Source organism: Vicugna pacos, chromosome 24 (assembly GCF_048564905.1).
Source record: "Vicugna pacos chromosome 24, VicPac4, whole genome shotgun sequence".
NCBI lineage: Eukaryota > Metazoa > Chordata > Mammalia > Artiodactyla > Camelidae > Vicugna > Vicugna pacos.
Genome location: NC_133010.1, coordinates 23,329,187 through 23,349,301, shown reverse-complemented (window position 1 = coordinate 23,349,301; position 20,115 = coordinate 23,329,187). Strand labels below are relative to the sequence as shown.

General features: G+C 36.9%; 1 protein-coding gene across 9 annotated transcripts in view; it reads left to right on the top strand.

Annotated features, from left to right (window-relative positions):
• Window positions 1-20,115, top strand: part of DLGAP1 (DLG associated protein 1) — an 822,007-nt gene that overhangs the window by 311,771 nt on the left and 490,121 nt on the right. For all 9 annotated transcript variants that reach the window (XM_072949181.1, XM_072949175.1, XM_072949174.1 and 6 more), the window contains one exon: window positions 5,472-5,631. The gene's annotated coding sequence lies outside the window, so the exon portion shown is untranslated. The remainder of the gene's footprint in view (window positions 1-5,471; window positions 5,632-20,115) is intronic.

Sequence of the window (20,115 nt, the reverse complement as noted above, 5' to 3'; positions counted from 1 at the left end):
TCATGCCTTTGCAAAAGTTATTACAGTGATAGTTGCAAGATGGTGATTTTCTGTTTGCATCATTCCTTCTGTATTTAGTGGTTTGAATTCTACTTTAAAGATGAGCTGTCTCAGCCTGTTCATTCATTCATTCATCATTCATTCAATCACCTATTTCTAATATGAGCTCAAGGATATTTGTTTTATTCCAAGAGATAAAAATTAATCATTGTATTATTTAGTTTGTTGTTCACTTTATTCTAGGTCTGGCCATTAGGAGCTAAAAGACTTGTTTCCTTTGCTCACTGACTCTCAATTTTTAAAATAATACTATTATTCTTAGTACTTCAAGAGTGTAGAGGTTTTCCCATCTCAAGCAATTCTCAGATTCTCTGGACACCAGCTGAATGTTGTACAATTTAGCTTAGTTTTGATGTTATAGCATCAGACCCTCCGGGTTAAGGGCTCAGTCCCACAAGATTGCCCCAAGCCCTTCAGACACCAGTTGCAAGTCCAGGGTGTTACCTGGCCAGCTGGCTATGATTTGGATGTTCCCATGACCTCCACCTTGGGTTTGAATAATTTGTTAAGGTGGCTCCCAGAACTCAGGAAAACAGTTTACTTATTAGATCACCAGTTTATGACAAAGCATATTAAAGGAATATGAATGAACAGACAGATGAAGAGGTGCATAGGGCAAGGTCTGAAAGGATCCAAAGCACGGAAGTTTCTCTCCTTGTGGAATTTGAGTGCACCACCCTCCCAGCATGTGGTTGTGTTCTTGTTCACCAACCTGGGAGCTCTCTGAAACCCATCTTTTGGGTTTTTTGGATGCCTCATTTCATAAGCACGATTGGCTAAGTCATTGGCCATTAGTGATTGATTCAACTTTCCAGCCCCCGTCTTTCCCCGGAGGCTGGAACATGGGGCTGAATTCTAATCACATGGCTGGTTCCCCTGGCAAACAGCCTCTCCTTGGGGACTTTCTAAAAGTTACCTCATTAACAGAAACTCAGATGTGACTGAAAGGGGCTTTTTTTGAATCATAAGACACTGTTAACCTTCATCACTTTGGAGCTATTTCAGGAACTGGAGCTTTTTGGGGACAAAAGACCAAACATCACAAAGGATTATCCTATTGTTCTTATTGCTTAGAAAGCTTCCAAGAGTTTTAGAAGCTCTGTGCCGGGATTGGAAGGAGGACCAAATGTATATTTCTTATTATAAATCACGATGTCATAGAGGACAGACCTCCCCAAAGATACAAACTAAATGATTTCTTTCATATAAATTTCAAAAATAGGCAAGACTTGCCTGTGGTGTTAGGAGAAGATATTGGTTACTCCAGTTCTTGGAGAGGGGCTGTGACTAGTAACATCCTGTTTCTTGATCTGGGTACTGGTTACAAGGTTGTGTTCAATGTAAAGTTTCAACATAATAAATACTTGCAATTTCTGATTTTCTGTATGTATGTTATACTATGTTTAAATGTACCTAAGGAGAAATAAAGAAAAGCAGAAATAGAGGGAGACAGAGGGGAGAAGGAGGAGATGAAGGGAGGGAGAGAGGGAGGAGAGAAGGGAAGGAAAGAGAGGAAATGCTAATAGAAAAAAAAAAAGAAATTCCATTCAAGACAACTTTTATATTCATCAAAATAATTTTTATGAGGAATATACTTTATGAAGAAAATTGTATCTTCATTGAGATATAATTGATTTACAGTATTATATTAGTTTGAGGTGTACAGCATAGTGATTAAACATTTTGATAGATTTTACTCCATTTAAACTTATTATAAAATAAAGGCTATATTTTCCTGTGCTGTACAACTTATCCTTGTGTCTTTTTAATTTTACACATAGTAGTTTAATCTTAATTTCCCCCATCCTCTTAATCTCCTACCCCTATCTTTCCTCTCCCCCCTTTTCCCTCCCCATGGTAACCACTAATTTGTCCTCTATATCTGTGAATCTGTTTCTTTTTTTGTTGTATTCACTAGTTTTATTTTTTAGATTCCACATTCAAGTTATAACATCCAGTAATTGTCTTTCTCTGTCTAACTTATTTCACTTATTTCACCCTCCAAATCCATCTATATTGTTACAAATGGCATCATTTTATTTTTAATGGCTTAATAGTATTCCACTGTATATGTGTATACCAAATCTTCTTTATCTGTTCATCTGTTGGTGGACACTTAGGCTGCTTCCATATGTTGGCTATTGCAAGTAATGCTGCTATGAATATTGATGTGTTGCCATGTGTCTTTTCAAATTAGTGGAAAATGATAACATTTTAATTGAGAGCAATAAAAGGGCAAGAAATTGAGTAGAGATAATGTGTTCTTGGATAGAAAGAAAGAAAACTTCATAAAGATGTATCTTCTTTGCAAATTCTTTTTTTGATAAAATTTCCAGCTGAACTTCTTTGGGATATTTTGAGAAAGTGGAAAAACTATTAAGTTCAATCAGAAAAATAAGTGTGTGAGCATAATGATGAAAATATGAAAAAGAAAAACAATGGCGATGATCTGTAGGTTAAATGTCCTGTCAGATATTTAACATAATTTAAATCAGCAGTAAATAAGAGTCTTACACCTGCAAAAGAGAAGATGAAACATTAGAACAAATAGTAACTTGGAATTTGAAATGTAACTAATGTATTCAAGAATGACAAATATATTTAAGAATTTAATACATAGGAAAAGATATTGTATTAATGACTGCCAATGTGAAAGAGAATTAAGTTTCCTGAGTTTCACACTGTATATTAATGTATTTTAAAAGCTAAGCCTTGTCTTAGCTTGGGATGCTGTAACAAAATGCCATAGCCTGGCTGGCTTAAACAGTAGACAGTTATTTCTCACAGTTATGGAGGCTGGGAAGTCCAAGATCAGCGTGGTGGCAGGTTCAGTTCTTGGTGAGGACCCTCTTCCTGGCCTGCAGACATCTGTCTTCTTGCTGTGTCCTCAGATGTCTGAGAGAGGGAGCTCTGGTTCTTCCTTTTCTTCTAAGAGCACTAATCCCATCATGGGGCCCCACCCTCATGAGCTCATTTAAACCTGATTACCTCCCAAGGTCCCCATCTCCAAATACCTTCACGTTGGGGGTTAGGACTTCAACATATGAATTTAGGGGGAACATTATTTAGCCCATAAGAAGCATGACTCATTAAAATCAGGGGAAAACAAATATTAGATATTATTAGATTTGTAGAAAGGGCATGCTGCTTAAAGGTACTATCAATCATCCAAGAATAATACATTTGACTTCAGAGTATTTTAATGTTTTGCATTCAAATCAGTTCAACAAGCATTCATTGAGTGCTCCCTCCGAGACAGATGATGTGCTGATGTCGTGGACACAGCCATGAGTGAGGGAAACAGCAGGTGCTTTGGCGGGGGGGAAAGTCGGGAGTAGGGGCACCTAGTGATCCTGAGATGGCAGGCAAAGCTTCCTGAGGTGACTTCTGCTAGGCATCCTGGACGATGAACAGCAGTTAGCTAATCTGTGCATTGGATCAGAATTGGGGGAGGGCCAAAGTATTTTAGGCAAAGAGAGCAGCGCATGTGACCGAGCCTTGGAGGGAAGGAAGTATGATAGGAGTAATGAGTTTTTTCTCGTTGCCTTAATGTTTTCTTAAAAGCCCAAAGCTGAGAAGAAGGGATCATAAATGTCTCATAGGTGTGTATTTGCCTTTCATATGTGTGTGTGTATACACAACACAAACACACACACACACACACGTGTATATAGTTGTGCAGGTCCACAACTACTTATCCAAAATTCTAAGGGTTTCAGAAATCAGACCAGGGGGAGGGGAGAGTGCAATGGTAGAACACATGCTCAGCATGCACGAGGTCCTGGGCTCAATCCCTAGTACCTTTGTCAAAAATAAATAAGTAAATAAACCTAACTACCCCCCCCCAAATAACAAAAAAAAACCCAAAAAAACAGAATTCAGACCTTTTTCAAAGTTAAGAACAGTAATACGGACCATGTAGATACGTTGTATGATGCCCCCGAGGAGTTCTGGGGCAGGACCCCGTAATCAAACCCCTTAGTATTTCTATTGAGAAATGTAAGAATATTCATACTAAGTGTCGTAAATAATGGTGGTAAGTAGCCTGACGTCAGTTCAGGTCAGATCTGGGTTTCCTGCCAAATAGGACACAGGACACTTTATCTTCAAAAACTTCTCTGGAGTTTTGCAGTGTCAGTAAGGGTTTATGGATCTGTATTCCATAATAATAAAAATACTAAAAGTGAAAATTTTATATAAAATGTACGTAGTTGCACTATTTAATAAGAAAATATTTACAAACTATTGAAACCTTGAACTGTTTATGTTCTATTAAGACAATAAACGAGATCAAGTGTTGTGTTATATATCAGGAAAAAAGGCTAACTGTAGAAAAACAGTCTAGAAGAAAATGTACCATATTGTTAGCAATGACTTTGATGATGTGGAATTATGATTAAATATTTTGATTTTATACTCTGCAGATTTTTAATGAAGATACTAACTTTGTAATGAAAAAGCACTTTTATCTAATTGACTGTAGTATGTAGTCTTAATTGTTCTGTAAATTGACTATAAGCACTTTGAAAAAGCTGCCTTTTGCTATCTTTTCATGTGATAAATTCTGCTATAAACCAGTCCCACATGATAGAGGTCAATAGAAATTTCTTTGAATATTGTTTTAATGTGTTTGTTTCATGTGCCAAATTTTACTAGCTAATTTCATTATCAGTCATTCTAGCTCCTAAAACTTAGTGTATGTACACTTAGGAGAAGTTTATTCAAAATCGTATTTTATATTAAACAAATAGAGTTAGACTTAAGATATTGTCTGGTTTGCTGTGGATGGTGTCAAAATTTGACAGGTAGCTCCTCAAATATGAAAGGATTCAGACGGAAGGACCTGGAAGAGCAGACAGACATGAGTTAGGTCCCAGCTTTACTAGATTTTTATTGTCTAACTTCAGCAAATTGCTAATTCCCTGAATCTCACTTTCCTTATTTGTAAAACAGAAGTAATAACATCTCTTCTGAGGTTGAAGTGAGATCATTTCTACAAAGTGCCAACCCAGTGCTCTATGTTGTGTGCTCAGTAAATGGACATTCTACCTTCCTAAGTTTTAACCAAGAGCAGAAAAAAGAGAAAGAAGGAATAAAATATCTACTGTTTACTGAGCATAGTTAGCAGCACTTTATTTGTATTAATTTAATTATCGTTTTCATAGCCCTCTGCGGAGGGCATACATAGCTTTCCAAGGAGGTAAGGTGGTGGCTGAGCTGTGTTGTGAAGTCCCTTGCTCTGACCCAGAGCCCACGCTGTAATGACTAGACTAGCCCCTCTGAACTATTAGTGTAACTATAAAAGTAAGGCTGCTTTCATGTGGCTTAATACGTATAAGTAGTCTTGGAAAAGTAACTCCGCAGCTCGGGTAACAGACTGGCATTTCTTTCTTACCCCTCCTGTGTTTCAGCGCACAGTGAATGGTGTTCTGAGCGCCTCCTGTGATCACTGCTCACTCCTTCTCCTGGGCACCCCCTTAAAAGGACCCCCAAACCCCCAGTGGACTCAGACATAATCCCAGATTCATGGAGTTGATGCAGAGCAGATTACTCTCGTCTCACTAAGACTGGGTAAGAGTTTGGAAATACTTTTACTGTGGTGGGTGATGTTTGATGTCATGATATGTTTGGAAGTATTTTTGCCTTGTTATAAATCGGAAGGTTAGAATAACCAAGTAGATGCCTGGTGGAGGGGAATAAATAAGCTACACTGAAAAGGCCTTGGTATATTGCTTGTTATGTTTATTATTAGTTAAGCAGATGCTGATGTATTTGAAGGAATTTTTATTACTTGCGTAAAGCATAATGCGTTAACATTATCACGGGGGATTTCATGAGACGTGTTCTTTTTTAAAAATATAACTGCAGTACAGTTTTATGAAACCTGTAATTGCTACAATCAGTGTTGTCTCTGCTGCTGTAAAATCAGTCACTGTGGGATGGAGAGGCTAGCTCCTTGAAATTGGTGATGATGAAAAGGTACCTGTTAGGATTACCTCTCTGCAAGTCCTGCCCTGACTGTCAGCTTCCCTTACCTGTACTTCTAATGCATATAATTTTACCTCTGCATATATTCTCCTCAATTTTCTGTTCCACTATACTAAATGGCCAGTCACTCCATGCAGGGTTAGTTATTGAGACAGAATTGAGGCCGGGGAAAGACAGTAAAATTGAATCTGATGGCAGAATAGGAGTAGTTACCAAGGGAGCACTGGGGGGAGATGAAGGATGAGCAGGTGAGTCTGCATCAGTTCGAAGGATGCTCCGTGGCTACAAAGGGGCACAGACTAAAGGATGAAAGTAGGCGCTTTGCCCATGACATGGAATTATCTTGGATGGACACGTGTTGAGAAGTAAAGGTTTTTCTTCTCAAGGATACAAGTTATTCAGCATCTCAGACATCTGAGATTCAAGGTGAGTTGGTACCTCTAAGACATAAATAGAAAGATATTCAGTTGGAGGACTAGACCTCTTGGAATACATACTCATACTCAATATATAAGAACTTTTCAGGTATTTCATATACAATGTATGCAGGGTAGGAAATCTTCCAAAAATTCCCGAGTTTACAGAGCCTGCCCCATGGGAGCTAGGAGGGCTGGAGGTGTGTAAATGCCCTGGTCATAGCATGGTGGGTGAAGCCAGGGGCTTTGGGGACAGATCAGTGTCTCTGCTTTGAATCCTGATTCTGCCACCTTTGGCCACGACTCCTGTGGTAGTTGTGAAAATTCACAACTTGTAAATTTGTAAATTAGCTCACAATAAGTGTTCTAAAACAGGTATGATTATGTTAAGTGATTATGCAGATATTTGTAGTTTTACCAGTTCTTGATCTTAATACCGTTTTCTCTGTGAGAACTTAACATTTCTCATCTGTAAACCCTCCCACTATGCTGAACTTTCTTCAGTCTCACCAAGCCAGCCATAGTTGGGAAGACATTACTATATTTTTCAAGAGTAGATTGTTGGCTTTCAAATCTGGCAGGTGTTATATTTCTGAGATCATTGGTCTTTGGTCTTTTAAGTTTTATAATATCAAATCGGCCACTTTCTGGCATCTTAATATAGGGTGGATTATCTAACTTTTCTGAATAGTCTCACCTTTGAAATCAGAACATTAGAATTAGAATGTGAGAATTTTTATGATGAAGATATGGTGTATGAGATGGAAATACTCAATACACGGGAGCTCCTGTGACTATTACTACCATTGTTGTTATAATTATTCTTCTTAAACATATTCTGCTATACCTCTAGTGTGATTGCTAATGTTGTTAGTCTTTAATTTACGGAACTTGAAACAGGATATTCTACAGGTTTTTGTCAAATACTAATAATATGCAAATTCTTATGCCGCTTTTTAACTTTTGAAAGCATGATTCGCAATCATCATTCTGTAACTTCCAAATACAGTCAATTTCCTTTCAATGCAAATCTCATTTCATCATGTCCCTAAAGTATGTATGGGGACAGCTGGTTTTGAAATTCCCCAAAATTGAGCCTTCCTAGAGGCAGTTATATAACCTGCATTTGAAATTGCTTTACCTTTTGAAGATTCTTAATATCGGAGTTTGACTGTTTCACCCTTAACTTTTCATCCTTAACTTTACACTACTAACCCAACCTACTGAGTCTATAAAAGCCATACAATCAATCGTACAGGAAATGCCAGGTAATCAGAATCCTCTTTACTTCCTACTCCATCTGACTTTGTACTCTGTCTTCTCTCCGTAGTTCTGAATGTTTATATCTTGATCCCGTAATCCAACCTCAGTTCCCAACTCTGACTCAGATATTTGCCATAGTGCAGTACTGGGTGTGAAATAACCAGTGAATTCTAGGAAAATGAAAAATGTGACTCCTTTCATACTATTCTAGGAAAATGAAAAATGTGACTCCCTTCATACTAAGATCTGATACTGACCGTACAAAGCTATGTACCAGTTAGTGATGATAATGTTCCTATAAATTGTTGTAAAAGATGAAAATCAAAACTTTTAAGGTTTTCCTCTCCACTTTATTCTCTTTAGTTTTCTGGTTTATTTCTAAACTATTTTTAAATAAGTTAATTGTTTGAACAAGTAGGAGTAAGAATATGTCAGATGTTTCGATATGAATCTAAAGGTTTATGGTGTATGTAGAATTAACCAATAAAGTAAATTTTCAGTAGAGCTAATTTACCTTTTTATGTAATCAGGGCCTAAGCCAGATTTTTGACAAGAACAATTTAATTAAATTATTTCACATAAGTTTTTACAAGTAAGTTTATCATGAGAGCTTTCAAAGTGGGCAACAAAGTAACATTAGACCCTTTGAATAAATGTTATAACTTTTCAATTTGCCACTTAAAGTATCTGGATAAAAAAAGGACTTATCAGGCAAATATATATAAAAGTTAGAAACTGTTTTTATTGAAAAGACAACAAAATTTTAAAGCCATTTAGTCTTAGTGAAATAAAATATTTTCTTCCTAATTTAAAAACATAATACCTTCGAGAGTATTTATGCAAACAGTGTGTTTTTCTATTCATATCTTTGAACATTTTGTAGTCCAAAAATAAGAAATTCAAAAAAAACTCATTGCCTACCATTAAATTCCAAACATTATCAAGTGCAAAGTATTTGTTTCAGGTAACCTCAGTATGACTAGAAACACTTCACTGCCAAGTTTAGGTGGTCAGAGAAGAGGATCACTTTTGGGGTGTTGGTCATTACGAGGTATTTAATCTTGCCTTTCATTTGGATTATATTTTCCACTTCATTTTTCTAGCAAAGACTTCTTAAGAAAAAAGCATCCTCCCAAGTAAGGTCTACATGGAATCCTTGTTCTGATGTCTGACAAGACATAAGCAACGCCAGGTGTATCGATACCACTTAGAGTTTCTGGGCTATCTGCCCTGTTTCTCTTACAGTTTCTGAGGAGTGTTTTGATTGTTTCCTGGGAAAGGCAGAAAGTAGGAGGAGCGTTTTTGTAGGCTGGGGAAGGGATGTGCACAAACTTGGGATGTCTGGCTAAAGGCTTCTAGTGAGTCCCTGGAGAGTCCTGAGAAGAAAAAAATCCTAATCTCTAATGTTTTGAAGGAAACTAAACATTTGCTGTTGATATTGCTGATTTTAGGCCAACTTTATTTGCTGTGACTTCTCATTAAGTCAGTACATAGTCATGTTTATAGAGATGCTAAGCATTCAGTGATGACCAAGGTGTCTTATTTCATTCATTTAGGTTGTGCTGGGTAATCTGCAGAGACAAAGAGTACTTAGCACTTAGGATTTTTGTGTGTGTGTGTATAATGTCCTATTAATACTCAGTCTAACCCCTTATTTATTCTTATTTCTACTTTGTAAGAAAACTGATACTTTTCCCCTTATGCACATTTTTCCTTATTGATACATCCTCAACCTGAAGGTATGTGGCTAAGAGCAGTAATTCATAATTCTTAGTGTGAATTGTCAGAAAAGCATAGAATTTCATACAGTTTTGGAATTAGATTATATTTATGAAACATTTATGTTCACCTTAGTTCTTAAATAGTGTCAAAATTTCCATTGTTTTTACATTATAGAGACTTTTCTAAAAGAGTCATATATATAAAATCTCATATAAAATCTTTTATTCAGGTACACTTTTATTTTATTGAAGTGTAGTTGGTTTACAATGTTGTATTAATTTCTGGAGTAGAGTCAGGCTCACTTTTATAATGTGATGTTAAGAAGATTGTGGTCTAGTGAATTTTTCTTTTATATTCTTTGTCAAAGTCAATTTTATGTAGGAATAGCAAAATGTTTAGTCTGTTTCTTGGCAAATTTATTAAAAGAGATCTGCTCAGGTGTATTGAAAATCTGAGAGTATAATTAAGATGTCAGAATCGTTGTCAGGCAAAGAAGAATAAAGTGTGTCCACAAATACCTTCTGGCTGTTTATATTTGCCCTGAAACTAAGTCTGAGAGAAAGGCACTGGACGTGAAGTCAGAGGACCAGGTACTAACTGTGATCTTAGGCCTTGACTTTCTTGGCCTCTTGAGATTTAGTTTATTTTCTTAACATACACACGCATGCTTCACTACACTGTTGTGGTAATTAAAGGAGCGAATATTTGTGAAAGTGTTTTTGAGCTTTAAAGCTGTATAAAATTGGTCCTTGTGAACGTTGTAATTACCAGTGCTATAGTGTGGAAACTTTATATAAGAGTTTAAGGAGTCTAAATGTAAAATTCCATTAAATCCTTTAATTTAAAGTATTTGAAATATAAGCATTTTCAATGGGCTTGATGTCACTCTTCCTGTTACTCTGTCTCCTTTCATTTAGCACATGATGACTTGTGTTTCTTTCATTAACAGAACATATATGTTCAGAGTAAATGGTAAATCTAGACATTCAGTGTTTATTTTTGTTAAATATTAAATCCTTGTTGGATGATTGAGTTGAGAAGATTCAGAGTTCCCTGTCATTGGTGTTAGAGAAGTTCTAAGCAAGAAAAAAATTAAGACTCTATAATTTTAGTGGTTCTGATGAAGTCAATTAAAGTTATGTATATTCCATACTGTAAATTGGAATCTACAGTGATCCATAATTACAGGTGAGCAGGAAAGATAGGTAATTTATAAGAGGCATCAGTTTGCCTATATGAACTGTGTTTCTTGACACCAGCAGAGAGTTTTCAAATGTAGTGTAGATGAAAACTTGGACTTGACTTACTAGGTAGGTGACATAGGAATTTATGGGGTTTGAGTCAAAACCCAGTTTTGTCTGAATCCAAAGTCCAGGGCTCTTTAGCACCTAACTAGACCTTCTTCATATATGTTCTAAAAGAAATCATTGATCTGCAGTGTATTAACAAACTATTTTGTTGGACGCCTAGTCTCAGTGCTATATAAATTGTAAAGCATTTATAGTAAGTCACTTTGAAGGAAATTTTTAATACATGGGCAAGAAAGATGTTTCTGATGCTCTGCTACCAATTTTAGGCCATTTACATTTAATACACGATCCTTGTAATGTCTGATTGGTACCTTGGTGACCTGTAGAAGGATTGATAGATGACTACATAGGGAAATTTTTTTTTCGCATAATCTTATTCTAAGAAATGGGAAGCACCCTGCTCTAAGTTCATTGAGCACTTTATTTATTCAACCTCTGTCCTACTTATTATCTTGTCATGTGAAGAATATATACTCAACAATTGACCTGTTCATTGTGAGCTCCTAGAGAGAACTGTCTGTAATGTATTCATCTTAATATCCTTGCTCTCAGCTGTAGTTCCTGACAAATAAGAGACACTCAATAAATATTTAGGTAATGAGTGATGGATAAAAATAATGTAGCACATGCCCAGGGTCGTGTAATAAGTTAGAGACAGTGGATCATGAAAGTCTGATGTTTTTTATTTTTCATCTATTGATGCTTTCTGTGACTCATTTATTTACTCATGAAGTGTGTATTAGGCATGTGCTGTGTACTCAGCACTTCTGTGGATACTGAACATAACATTAATAAGCAAAACTGAGGAAAGGTCCTACTTTTATGGACCTTACATTCTTGCTAATAAAAGTGCACTTGGTCAAAGTTTTAAATCTTTTATAAAAATAAAAACATAATTTTCTCAAGAAATTATTTATGATTATAATTTTGAAAGGGATTGTCTTCATAGTGGCAAATAAATGCAAGGTTTCACAAAGTATTCAGTAGTCCACGAATTACGACTGATTGGGTTTTTAAACAGTGTTAAAAGTAGTGAGAAGATTAGATCACTAGTCAGCATTCATTATCTTAAGATGTTCCACAGAGAGATAGAAACTATGTTTTATTATATAGTTTCCAACTGTTTTTAAATATGGTGATGTTTAGAGTACCACTAATAATTTAAAAAATAAATTCAGAAATATTGAGATAAAGGGGGAAATGGGACCAGTGTCAAAGGATACTGGGAAAGGAATACTGTTAAATACAGCATCAAAGTAGATTTTCATTTTAGCCATGAAAGGGTAAGTTAAGCTGCTAAGATTACTCCAGTGAAAGAAAGAGTAGCAGATTGACTCAAATGTTCCAGTACCATCAGTGATGCTCTAGTGATGTCTGTGAGCTGATTACTTATGTTTTTATTTAATTTTTGGTTTGGACTGGCTGATAACCCTCTTTATTAATTAGAAGTGACACTCAGCTCCTGACACACAACCCTCAAATGTTAATATAAAAATCAGTCTAAATTAGGGGAAAGATGTAACTGGTAGAGTGCATGCTTGGCATGCACGAGGTCCTGGGTCTCCAGTACTTCATTAAAAAATAAATAAGTAAATGACCCTAATTACCTCCCCTCCAAAAAAAAAATCAACCTAAAATAGAGTGGATATTATTCTTTGAATTAGCCGTTGAACCAACCCGTTTCATGAGCAAAAAGAAGATTGGATGTTATAGGATCATTTCCTTCTAAGGAACATAATCTCTTTCTAGCTAGCTTAGATGAAGAGGATTTACTGGGGTGAGACCTGAGGAGGATTTTATGTAGGTAAGCTTTAGGAGTCCAGCCTGGCATCTGGGCAGCCATCTCTCTCTTTGGCTGACCATCTTTGTGGGCCTTATGGCCTCTCCTCTTTTGTTCTTTCTTTAAATCTACTTTATTGCCATTTTTCTACCTTCAGACAGCTCCCTCCACACTTGAATGTAGCTAGTGCAGTGGTCCCCAGAGTGTACTTTTCATAGAATTCTCAGATCAACTATCTAGAGCTGAGTCCATCCCTGTGGACCAGATTCTATTTCTTAAGTTGAACTGGTCCATTTTCATCAGTTACTTATTTAAACCCAATAAGCAGTAGTTAGAAGGATGGGGCTGCATGGTGCATCTATAAGCTCCTTCTATGCCAGTGGGCAGCAAAAGGACCCAAGAATGGAATGAGGGGATAGGCTGGCTCTGTACAGTAATAGACAGACCACATGTGTTAATAGTGATTCTAGGCAGATTGGCATTTATGATTTATTTTGGTGCTTCTTATGTGATAAACAGAAAGCATATACTTTGATCAATCAATTTGTACCCAAATAGCAGTGGAAACCACCTAGTAATCTTAGATTTCTACATTATATAAATGTCACAAATGATTCATGATATATAATTAATATGCAAACTTTAAATACCTGAGTGTGATAAATTACTGGTAGAATTTTTAATTTAAAAGCCCAATGAACTGGACAGCAGCATGTAAAACAATGAAGCTAGAACACACCCTTACACCATATACAAAAATCAACTCAAAATGGATTAAAGACTTAAACATAAGACAAGATACAATAAACCTCCTAGAGAAAAACATAGGCAAAACATTATCTGACATACATTTCAAAAATTTTCTCCTAGAAGAAATAAAAGCAAGAATAAACAAATGGGACCTAATGAAACTTACAAGCTTCTGCAGAGCAAAGGAAACCAGAAGTAAAACAAGAAGAAAACCTACGGAATGGGAGAAAATTTTTGCAAGTGAAATCGACAAAGGCTTGATCTTCAAAATATATAAGCAGCTCATACGACTCAATAAGAAAAAAATAAACAACCCAATCCAAAAATGGGCAGAAGACCTAAACAAGCAATTCTCCAAGGAAGACATACAATTGATCAAAAAGCCCATGAAAAAATGTTCAATATCACTAATTATCAGAGAAATGCAAATCAAAACTACAATGAGGTATCACCTCACACCAGTCAGAATGGCCGTCATTCAAAAATCCAAAAATGACAAATGCTGGAGAGGCTGTGGAGAAAGGGGAACCCTCCTACACTGCTGGTGGGAATGCAGTTTGGTGCAGCCACTATGGAAAACAGTGTGGAGATTCCTCAAAAGACTAGGAATAGACTCACCATATGACCCAGGAATCCCACTCCTGGGCTTGTACCCAGAAGGAAATCTACTTCAGGATGACACCTGCACCCCAATGTTCATAGCAGCACTATTTACAATAGCCAAAACATGGAAACAGCCTAAATGTCCATCAACAGGTGACTGGATAAAGAAGTGGTATATTTATACAATGGAATACTACTCAGCCATAAAAACCGACAACATAATGCCATTTGCAGCAACATGGATGCTCCTGGAGAATGTCATTCTAAGTGAAGTAAGCCAGAAAGAGAAAGAAAAATACCATATGAGATCACTCATATGTGGAATCTAAAAAACAAAAACAAACAAACAAAAACAAAGCGTAAATACAGGACAGAAATAGACTCATGGACAGAGAATACAGACTTGTGGTTACCAGGGGGGTAGAGGGTGGGAAGGGATAGACTGGGATTTCAAAATTGTAGAATAGATAAACAAGATTACACTGTATAGCACAAGGAAATATACACAACATGTTATGATAAATCACAGAGAAAAAAAAAAAGCCCAATGGAGTTCACACTTTTTCTAACACCATAGATTTCAATTCTGTGACATTGCTGATTGCTCCTTTAAAGACATTTTGCACCAAAAATCTAGAATATTGGGTTTCTGAAGATTTCAAACAGGATTAGGGTAATTTAACTTTTCTACATCCTCAGATTTAATATGTAAGTGCTGATGTCCAGACGTGGAATTCACCACATTCCTCAGCAAAGTACCTTATTTCTCCAGACAGAGCCTTCTTACATCCCCTGCCTTTTCCAGAGCCACTTCAAACCATGTTCCCATCTGAAAGTGGGTTTCTCTGGCCCTGGGACATCAGCAAACAGGATGCAAACAGAGTCTTGGAAAGCGCTTGCACTGTAGAGCTTGCCTCTTGATACTTTTAGTGCCTGGTATCCGTGGGAAGAAGCACAGGGTGTGAGAAGCACTTGGCTTATCAACTGGCAGACCTGGGAGTGAGGACATCTAGGGCCAGCTGACCCTCAAACTGATCTCAAATGCATGAGCTAACCTAGCTGAGATCAGTCAAACCTGGCCCAGACCAACAGAATTTTGAGCCAAATAAATGGCGGTTGTCTTCACCCATTGAATTTTGGGGGTGATTTAGTAAACAGCAAGGGTTAACTGACACAGGATGTGAAAGTAATACGCCTTTAAAACAGCTACATTGGATGGCAGGGTAACAGATGACTAAATATCGCCAAGCGTAGAGTGCTAGAATTTGCCGCCAGAGAAACTTTTATAAAGATGGCGGGAGTTGGGGAAGAGGAGTTTAGTTTCAAGGTCAGCTTTAGAACAAAAGGAGGATTTGGGTAAATGTTAGTAAGCAGAAAGGACGTTACAGATGAGGAGACACAGCTGAGAGGCCAGAAAGAAAATGGGACTTAAGATCTTACTTTTCAGTCACTTTGATGGCATATATCCAGTGACATCAGACCTCTGGAAGAGCACTAGCTTTACCTCCGGCCCAGGCCATTTGAGAGGACAGCTCCGGAAACAAATCTGAAATACTCTGATGTCTCTGTCCCTTGTACTTGTTCATTGTGCCTCTCTCTTTAGGCCCAGATCAAAAGAAGGATTGAACTGGGTTGAGATATTCAGATGAGGCCTAAAACATGTGTTTTTGGAAAAGCAAGCACTTCTTGTTTTTACTAAACTAGTCCCTATAAGTCATGTAAATAAGTTTTTATTTTACTCAGTTTACAAATTAGGAATCAAAAGTTTATTAAAAATACTCTGTTTACTTTTTTCTAGGCTTTTCTGTCTCACCATGCACAAAATATCATTTCTCTCCATTTGAAATTTAAAAACCCGTAATTTTGCTTTTAGATATATGACAAGATTGTGCCAAATTGAGAGTTGTTGTAACTAATTACTTATCATGGTGTGTCTAATCAAAATTGTCATAATAAATCTTGTTAACAGTACATGTATATGAGCTAAAATTTCAATTAATATGCTTTTTATCTCTACTGAATTCACAATATGCTATTTAACTCTTAATTCTCCTTCAGATCATGGCCAAAGAACCCCGCCTCACAGAAGCCTTGTTTGCAGATTCCGTCTGTTTCAGTCTGTAGAGCTGTGTTCACTTTCTTTAAGGGATTTCTTCCAATGTTTATTTGCACTTTCACTGAACGATGTCGGTCTTCTCCACTGAATTATAAGTTCCTCTAGAGCAGTGACCAGATACCTCTAGATTTACTGCTTTATTCTCAGCAATCAGTGTCTGGCATCTAGTAGGCGCTGAACAAATATTTATTGAAAGACTGTGTTAGTGGAGAGAGAGCTCTTTCGTGTATATAAGGTCTCAGTTTAAATGCTAATGATGGAAAATGCTGAGATGAATTTCCTCTAGCTAGAGGCAACAGCCAAAGTCCTAAATGGAAAAGAGTTTAATAGAATCAAGAAGCAGGAAGAGCAGGCAGAACCAAAGCTGGTGGCCACAGGGAGAGATGGGTTTAGAGAGGGAGTCAGGGCACCAATTATACAGGCCTTCCAGGTCATGATAAGAGTCTGGGTTTTGTTTTAAGAGCAGTGGGAGAGAATGCAGGATTTAAACCAGGGTGGAAATGTAAAGGATGCTAAGATCACCCTTGCTGCTGTGCGGGAAGTGGAGTGGGGGTGCTAAGAGTGGGAGCTTAGGAGGGAGTGAGAAGCTCTAATGTTGTGAGGACTTGGACCTCCTTCAGGTTCATGCTTAGGATGTGGAGAAAAGTGGATGAATCTGTGCTGCTTTCTGAAGAATCATTAGGATGTGCTTGACAGATAAAAGAGGAATTAAGATCATTCCCAGGTTTCTGTCCTGAGCAGCTGAGTGAGTGGCTGGTATTTCACTCACGGACACACAGGAAGTCTGTGGATGGGACAGGGGTGCGTTGGTGGAGGGGTGGAGGAAACACAATCCTGTGAGATGTTAAAGTAAAAAGATGGAAATCGACATCCCATGGAGGCACTAATCAAAAGAAAGCTTGGATGGCTTTATTAATGTCAAACAAATAGGTTTTTAGAACAAGGAGTATTACCAGGGAAAATAGGGATATTTCACAGTGATCACTGAGTCGTGAATGCATGTGCGCCTGATGACAGAGCCTCACATCAGAAGATGCAACACTGGATGGAACTGAAAGGAGAAATAGACAAGTCCCAACTATACTTGGGTATTTTAACACTCCACTCTCTGTAACTGATAAAGCAAGTCGAGGAGACAGGTAGGGATAGAAGACTTGGACAAAACTGACATCTTCCATGACCTGCTTGAATATTTCATACAACAACAGGGAATATACACCCAGAACATTCACCAGGAGAGACCACGTGTGGGGCTGTAAAACAGGTCTCAACAAATGAAAGAGGATTGAAATCATGCAAAGAATGGTCTCTGAACACAAAGGAATTAAACTGGATCTTAGTAATAGAAGAGTATCATAAGATCTGGTAAATATTTGGAGATCAAACAACACACTTATAAATAATTCATCTTTCAAAGATAAAATCACAAGGGGAATTTGAAAATATTTTGAACTGACTGAAAATGAAATCACTGCAGAGCAAAATGGGTAAAATTCAGCTAAGCAATAATTAGAGGGAATTCTTTTTTGTATTAAGTGCTTATATTAAAAAATATCAAATTGATGGGTTAAGCTACTGCTTAAAGAGACTGTAGCAATATGAGAAAATTAAACCCAAAGCAAGCAGAAGGAAGGAGATAATAAGCATTAATCAAAAACTCAGTGAAATAGAAATAGAAAACAAATTAAAACCAAAAGGCATATTTTTTAAAATAATAGTCAAACTGACAAATCTTTAGCTAGACTGATCAACAGAGAATAAACAAGTTATTATTAGGAAAGACAGAGAACAACTGAGTTTCATTCCAAGGATGGAAGATATGTTTAACATTCAGAAGTCAGTGTAATTCATCGTGTTAACCATGACAGAAAGCAGAACAATGGTTTCCAGAAACTGGGGATGAGGTGAGAGGATTGCCTACCGGTGGCCACAAGGGAACTTTCTGGGATGCAGAAATACTTTATATCCTGATTGAAATGGTGTTTAGAAAAGAACATGTACATTACAGATATTATAAAGTTGTATGTGAGTTGTTGATGAATTTTATTGCATGTACATTATATTTCAGTAAGGCACATATAGAAATGTTTATTCTACAGAGACCTTAGGGATGATCCACTATATTTACAATCTTGGGTAATTTCTAAATCTATTACTGGATTTCTAGATTGAATCTAAAACTTAAGAATTTAAAAGCTCAGATTACCTAAAACTTCAGAGTGAAAACTGTTGACCAAATCGAATTGCTTAAAGCAACACTGGGCTGCATGCATGAAGAATATCTTCATTAAAAATTGTTTCATGGTGTCCACTTCAGTCCCTGCCACCCCTCATTTTATTACATAACATGCCGACTCAAGGAATGTCGTACGTGTAAAGTACAAAATGTCATTGCAAGAGTTTTCTAAATTATTACCATTATTTTCAGTTACGAAATTGAATTGGTTTACTTTCCCAGATAAGGATCTTTTCCTCTACTCTGGCTTTTCTTGGAGGGCTCAAAAACTGTTCTCAGGGGCTCTGTGTATGGACCCTGTTTAGTGGTCATTAGTGTCCTTAGAGGCTGCTTTTAAGGAGAGCTTGATATACTGGGTAGAGTCTTCTTTAAGTTGGAAGTTGCTACTGATAAACTTTCAAGTACTACGTGAAGCATCTTTACTTTTTTCATCATGATTAAAGGGTCAGTGACAAATCGTCCCCGTCCCAGATGGGGAGCTGCTGAGAATTTTGCTGTAGTTGTTCTCCTTGTCAATGACTGCGTGCTTTCAGTCATGGCCATGAAGCCCAGTAACTGGGAACATGTCCATGATTATACATCATGATACTTGTAATTATGTAATACTTTTTATGGCTAGCACAGGTTGATCCTCTGTAAATTATTTCCACCAATTCATTTTATCTTAACAATAATCCCATGTGTTTGTAAATTTATAGTGAATATAAATGCTGACAGTACTGAAGACTTTAGGTTCTCCATATTGAAAATAGCATTGTTCTCTGTATTCAACAGCATAGTCCTCAGACTAAGAGTTGAGAAAACAGTATTGATGACATTGCTTCTTAAAATACTGTTTTTTATGAATGATGACAATATAAATAACTTTTTTTGCAGTTGTATCTAATTTATTCAAAAATATCTCCCTTTTCCATCCTGAACTTCTGAAATTAAAAGTATTAGGTTACTTAAATGTTAGCCCCCCAAAAGACTTCATTAGATTTCATAATGCGTATCAGATACAAGGCGGGTAGTGGTCTCTGGTCGTTTTTCACTTCCTTTAAGTAGCGTTCGAGAATCAGGAGTCTTCTTTTTCAGTCTTCTGAGTTTGTTTGTTGACTGTGTGTGTGTGTGTGTGTGTGTGTGTGTAAAGTTATAATTAGGGTTTCCACCACAGATTTATTAAAAGCGTGGAAGTGGGAAATTTAATCCATTATAAAAGAGAGCAAGAATTAATTAAAATCATAACTTTTGATAGTGTTTACAGAAGAGAGGTGGGGGGACTGTGGCCCATTGAGTATGCAGCCCCTCACCTGACAGATTTCCTGTTGGTTGTATGTATTTGCCTCCTACTCGCTTTTGCTACTGCTTTGGCTAAGAGGAGAGTCACAGTGTACTGTGGGGGTGTGTTCAAGAGAACAAGAGAATTACAAGTCTCCAGACTGTGACAGAATATACCACTTATTGAGCTAAAATTAAATACATATATATATATATTTTTTTTACTTCAACCCAAAACTTTAACATATACATCCAGTTTAGCTCTTCAGCTTGAAAGCATCTAGAAAGAAAAACATAGCTCATCAAATAGCTTCTTCCATATTTGGAGTCGTTATGGTCCCTTTCCATAGCCCACCAGCTAAAATGACACGAGCCGCTATAAACGTGGGAGGAACAAGGAACAAACAGGGAAAATACAAGCAGTTACGCAATATCTCATTCTGTCTTTCCCACAACTGCCTCCTTTCAAAAGTGTTCTGTGTTTAGGGGAAAAGATGCCCCTAGGACCTTCTACTTTGTGCCTGTGAAGTTTTTGAAAGTGATTGTTTTGGAATTTGATGAACACTTGATAATGAAATTCTTATAAGAAAGTTAATGGAAGGGCAAAGATC